Source organism: Oratosquilla oratoria, chromosome 17 (assembly GCF_046742065.1).
Source record: "Oratosquilla oratoria isolate Oo_2021 chromosome 17, ASM4674206v1, whole genome shotgun sequence".
In the NCBI taxonomy this organism is placed as follows: Eukaryota; Metazoa; Arthropoda; class Malacostraca; order Stomatopoda; family Squillidae; genus Oratosquilla; species Oratosquilla oratoria.
Window position 1 is genome coordinate 43,216,550 of NC_134793.1, and position 6,000 is coordinate 43,222,549.

At 41.3% G+C, this 6,000-nt stretch overlaps 1 protein-coding gene across 1 annotated transcript in view; it reads left to right on the top strand.

Moving 5' to 3' along the window:
* The window catches only part of LOC143034631 (cytochrome b5 reductase 4), a 103,853-nt gene that overhangs the window by 2,181 nt on the left and 95,672 nt on the right, over window positions 1-6,000 (top strand). The window lies entirely within an intron of this gene.

The following is a 6,000-nucleotide window of genomic DNA, read 5'->3' on the forward strand; positions in this document are numbered from 1 at the left end:
TGATTGATATTAATACAGTTACATCTTTGCTTTAGTCCCTCTGTCTAACCCTTTATAGATTGGAGGTTTTGCCCTGCTTAGGTGTGAAACTACTCAACAGTTTATTTGTGCAAAATAGTCTTTAGTCCTTTCAGGGGTAGAGGTTTCTTCCAGCTGAATGGATTAATCAGTTAATCAATCTTTTATCATGTGTTTCTCTTGCACAACACCCGGCACAACTCCCAGGTAATCAGCAGCAGCCACCAGATTGACTCAGAAAGTACTAAAGGAATATTGCATTGTTGTCTTGGTATAGCCAGCTAGGTTGGGGCAATGTAATATTAGATGCTTGATGTGCTCTGAGTGATAGTTGCATATAGAGCAGTTTGTCTTTTTAGCCAAGTCTATTCTGTTTTGGTATTGTCTTTGTGCAAGATGGTGATTAGAACATAGTCTTGGTACTGTGGTTCTAGATATTCTTGGGGGTGGATTTTTCTGATGAGTTGATGTCTCGAGAGTTTTAATGGAGTTGTATATTTGAGGGTTGGACTTGGGTTGCTTATTTCGTGATCTGTGGTTGCTGTGTTTTTTTTTGTTTTTTTGTTTTTTTTTAGTGTGTACCAGTACATATTCAATTGATCATACTTGTGTGATGTAATGAGATGGATAACTAGGGTTGAGAGCTGTTATATAGAGCTATACCTATTATTTTTGTGTGATGTTCAGTGGGGAAGATTTTGGTTTCTGTATGCATATGTTCAATTGGGATGGTTTTAGTAAACCCTATTAGTATTGACAGTGGTTTATTTTATATGAGGTATGTTTCTTTTCCTGATTATTGGGAATTATGTAGAGGAAGCATTGTTATGCGTGGCTCACAAAAACTTTTTGGAGACTGATTAGAGGAGGGATTAAGGGAAGGTGTGCAAGAGGAGAAAATTGAATGTAAATGTGGGTAAAACTAAGGTGATGAGATGTACAAAGGGAGAATATGGCAGAGTTTGGAAGTATTTAAGGAGAGAGGCTGGAGGAAGTGGATAGCTAAAATACATGAGGTCACATGTGGCAAGAAAGGGAGGAGTAGAGGTGGAGGTAGATTGTAGATTGAGAGAAGCAAGTAAGTGCCTTAGGGGAATGAAAAGTATAATGAGAAATAGACATTTGGGAAAGGATGCTAAGAGGAGATTGTATGAAGGGGTTATTGTGCTAACTGCCTTGTATGGGGCAGAAACATGGAACATAAGAGAGGAAGAGTTTAAATGTTTTTGATATGAAATGTCTGAGAAGTATGGCAAGGGTTACAAGGTTGGATAGAGTAAGTGAAGAGGAGAGTAGAGGTGGAAAAGGAGTTGAGAGATAGGGTTGATGAAAGAGTATTGGGATGGTTTGGCCACAGGGGAAGAATGAATGAAGGAAGATTAGTAAGAGAGGTGTGGAAGACAAAGGTGGATGGAGTGAATGTGAGGGAGTGACCAAGGATGAGATGGATGGATGGAGTGAAAGGAGCATTGAGCAGGAGGGGAGTGTCTGTTAAGGAAGGAAAGGAAAAGGCAGAAAATAGGGGTGAGTAGAAAATGGTTGTGTATGGATGATGCAGTGATGCATGGAAGGGGAAGGGGGGGGGTAGGGAGTGGTTATGTGTGAATGTTATTTTGACACAACCCAAAGGGACTTCTCCCTGTCTTCTCTTTTTATGTATGTGGGGACAGAGAGCAGGGGGTTGCTTAAACGAAGCGACCTTGCTGTGGATGTCTTTGTCTTGCTGCATTGCTTCTGACCCAGGGCACTGGATGACATGCAGAGATGACCCATCATCCAGGAGGAACTAAGATAAGAGGGAGGAAGGGAGGGGTGATGAATGGGAGTGGAGTTGGTGGGGATGAAATGGGTGGGAGTGGAATTGTGCCTTTTAACTTTGGCTATCTCCCTTGTAAGGGGAAAGAAGCCCTTGTTGTATATATGTATGTATGTATGTACGAGTATATATGTGATTAGATTTTCCTTCTGCTGCCCAAAGCCCACAATTTAACTGATTTTAGTATGTTTATTATTTTGTTGGTTTTCACTATGAGATCTTTGATTTGTGGGCTGAAGGTCATGTATCAAAGTGATTTTTTTTTTTTTTTTTTTTTTTTTCAGCAGAAGGGTTTGGACATTCAATTTTACTATTAAATGTTTCTTTGATTCATAATTGTCTAGTGTTACTGATAATTTCTAAGGGGTGGCCTCTATTCTATTATTTCTAAACCATTAATCTGGTTTGTCTCAGTAGCCTTGGGTGTTTTTAGCAGCTATTTTGTGTTTGCTATGCTGGGTTGTTATCATCAAGTCATCTAACTAAATGGGGTAATATTAGAATCAAGGATTAATGGTTACAGTAGTTACAATTATAGTCTTACAATAAAATCAGGATGAGAGCATACAGAATGATGCATTTTATGATAAGTTTGCTGAAGGGCAGTATGCAAAATTCATCAGGTTAATATATGTGCATGTATTCAATCAGTCCATTCACCCAAGTCTCTTGCAGAAGACCCATGGTCTCTAGGAAACTGGCAACAGCCTCTAGGCAGGACCATAAGTCACTCAGTGAAGAGATATTATGTTGTTTTCTGGGGATTGGTAGAGTGGGACATTTTACTATGAGATGTTCGGTGTGATGGTTGCATCTAGGGCTGTTTGAATATGTGACCAGGCATATTCTGTTTGGGTACTGTCTTAGTGATGGTTGGTCTCCTGACAACAGACAAAGTGGTGTGGTTGCTGTTTAGTGCAGGAGGGTTTTTTCTGTGTATATACTGTACCTTCGAAAAAAAATATGTTCATGGGAGCCTGTCTCTTTTTCTCCATTTATCATGCCTAGCTTTAAATATATCTATGGTTTTAGCTTAGTCCATTGTTAATGCTATAACTCATCCATCTCCTGTATAAGGAAGAAAGGTCCTTTTGATATGTATATTATCTTCCAGGCTCTTCTGAGAGTCAGTGCATTTCATTTCACTAGTGAAAAGCCACCTTTTTTTTCATCAACAGTCTGCATGCCTTTCTAACAATCTTCCCAATATGTTTGTCAAGGGACAAGTTATCTATGACTAGTACTCCTGAATCCTTCTCTCTTGCTTTTGTAATTGTCTCACTCCAATTCCTCACTGATGGTCTTTGGCCATTGCCAATAATTCGCATTTTTGGGGGCATGGAGTTCATTTTCTACACTTGGCTCTCTGTTCTTTTGTAACAACTTATAGACTTCCTCATCTGTTATTCTTTTCATGACCTTTACATCATCTGTAAACATGTTAGGGTAGCTTGTCATACTCTCAGTCATGTTATTCATGTAAATGAATATTACAGGTGCCAGTACTTCCCTTGTTGGGCTCCAGTACACACTACCTTTCCTTATGATTTCCTATCTGTGTAGTCTTGTAGGAAATCCTTCATCTAGTCCAGGGGTCACCAAACTATGGCCCAAGGACTAGACAGTGTTATCTTTATTTTTAGTGTATTTTGTGTGTTAGTAAACGAATATGTTCGTTTTCTTTATTTTTTGTGTATTCAAAGGAATGTATTGAACAAAATGGTTATACACCCCATGCTTGTCATTCTCTCAGTTATCTGGCCCACTGTAGAAAAAGTTTGGTGAATGAGCTAACTCCTAAAACTTTCTAAATAGAACTATAGTTGAGTGGAATAAATTATCATAAGAAAGGGTGTTCGTTTAGATAAGCCATTCCCAAACTTTTTGGGCTCATTACACAATTTAACATGTTATGTTAAGTCTGTTACCCATATCCACAAAACAATCAGTGTTCATGACTATTGCATATGTTAAAAACCCAGATATTTTAATTTTTTATTATCTTTTGAACAGTACATACATACATATACCAAGGCTTTTTCCCCCTTACCAGGGAGGTAGCCAAAAAGGACAAGGCATAAAATCGTTCCCACCCATTCCATCCCCGAAAACACTCCACACCCCTCCACCCTCCCTCCCATCTTAGCACCTCCTAGATGACGGGTCATCCCTGCACCCTGTCCACTGCCCTGGGTCAGAAGCAGTGTCACAAGACACAGCACATCCACAGCAAGGCCGCTTCATTAAATCGGCGACCCCACCTCTCCGTCCCCCCATATAAAGGAGAGGACGGGGAGAAATCCCTTCGGGCTGCGTCAAAATTTTTGCTCACACACACTACCTCACCCCCCATTCCCCCGTCCATTCCACCTCATGCATCACAACATTTTCCATATACAACCATTCTCCATTCACCCCTGTCTTCTGTCCTCTCCCGTCCTTCCTCAACAGACATTCCCCTCTTCCCCAAAGCCCCCTTCACCCCATCCATCCATCCATCCATCCATCTCATCCTAGGACGTCCCCTCATGTTCACTCCCTCCACATCTGCCTTCCATACCTCTTTTACTAGTCTTTCTTCACTCATTCTTTCCATGTGTCCAAACCATCCTAATACTCTTTCATCAACCCTATCTCCCAGCTCCCTTTCCACCCCTGTTCTCCTCATCACCTCCTCATTTCTCACTCTATCAAGCCTAGTAACCCCCATCATATTTCTCAGACACTTCATCTCAAACACATTCAAGTTCCTTCTCTCTTCCTCTCTTATGTTCCATGTTTCTGCTCCATACAGTGCTGTTGGCACAATCACTCCTTCATACAGTCTCCTCTTAGCATCCATTCCCAAATTTCTATTCCTCATTACACTTTTTAAACCAAGGCATTTACTCGCTTCTCTCAATCTACATTCTACCTCCACCTTCACTCCACCTTTTCCTGCCACATTTGCACCCAAATATCTAAAACTATCCACTTCCTCCAGTTGCTCTCCCTTAATGCTCACTTCCAGATTACTGCCACTTTCACCCCTTGTACATCTCATCACCTTACTTTTACCCACATTTATCTTTAGCTTTCTTCTATCACACACTCTCCCAAACTCTGTCACCAACTTCCTCAATCCCTCCTCCGATCCTGCCACAAGCGCAGTGTCATCTGCAAACAACAGCTGGCTCACCTCCCACTTTTCTCCATTTTCCTTAACCATCTCCAATCCCTGACCCACTACCCTTGCATTCACCTCTCGCACCACCCCATCCATGTATAAGTTGAACAGCCAGGGTGACATAACGCATCCCTGACGAAGTCCCACCTTTACCTCAAACCACTCACTCTCTCCATTTCTAATCCTGACACAAGCTCTACTACTCTCATAAAAACTCTTGACAGCTCCCAGAAGCTTTCCTCCTATCCCATATATCCGCATAACCTCCCACAGTGCCTTTCTGTCTACCCTGTCGTAAGCCTTTTCCAGATCCATAAAGGCCCAGAAAACATCCTTCCCCTTTCCTATAGCTTTCTCACATATCTGTCTTACCACAAAAATCTGATCTACACAACCTCTACCTGTCCTAAACCCACACTGTTCCTCACCAATTACTCCCTCTGTTCCTCTCCTAATCCTCTCAATCAAGATCCTCCCATAAGCCTTCCCAACTACACTTAACAAGCTAATCCCTCTGAAACTACTACATTCACACTTGTCCCCCTTTCCCTTGTAAAGAGGAACTATACAAGCACTCCTCCAGTCCTCTGGCACTCTACCTTCTCTCCAGCAAACATCAAATAACCTCACCAGCCAGTCCACCATCACTATACCTCCTTTTTTAAGACATTCTGCATGGCATCCATCCATACCAGGTGCCTTACCTGCTTTCATCATCTTAACTGCTGCCTTCACTTCATCCTTCCTTATTTCTCCTCCATTTTCCTTTTGAACAGTACTATGTGATATTCTATAGAGCAGTGGTTCCCAAACTAGGGGGCATGCCTCCCTAGGGAGGCGTGAGGAGGATACAAAGGGGGTGTGAACTCATCTGCTCAAAAATATTTGTTTAATTAGAATAATAAAATCATTCAAAGAACAAATATCTGCCATTACATACATGCAAAGTATAATTATAGCAGTCACTCGAACCCGTTTTCTATTAAGCTAGTTCTCCTTA